Raw genomic sequence first — 286 nt, 5'->3', positions numbered from 1 at the left:
TTCAGCATTTCACTGTAAGGTCTACTACACCTGTTGTATTCAGCATTTCACTGTGAGGTCTACTACACCTGTTGTATTCAGCATTTCACTGTAAGGTCTACTACACCTGTTGTATTCAGCATTTCACTGTGAGGTCTACTACACCTATACCATTTCACACAATAAACTTTGATAATATGATCCAAGGACACGTTTTCCTAGTGGTTCCTAGTGGTCACCTTCCGGAGACACCTGAAACCCCACCTCTTTAAGGAATACCTAGGATAGGATAAAGTCTAATCCCTGT

The sequence above is a fragment of the Oncorhynchus nerka genome, linkage group LG15 (assembly GCF_034236695.1).
Source record: "Oncorhynchus nerka isolate Pitt River linkage group LG15, Oner_Uvic_2.0, whole genome shotgun sequence".
Taxonomy (NCBI): domain Eukaryota; kingdom Metazoa; phylum Chordata; class Actinopteri; order Salmoniformes; family Salmonidae; genus Oncorhynchus; species Oncorhynchus nerka.
The sequence above is the reverse complement of the archived record's forward strand: the minus strand, read 5'-3'. Positions refer to the sequence as shown.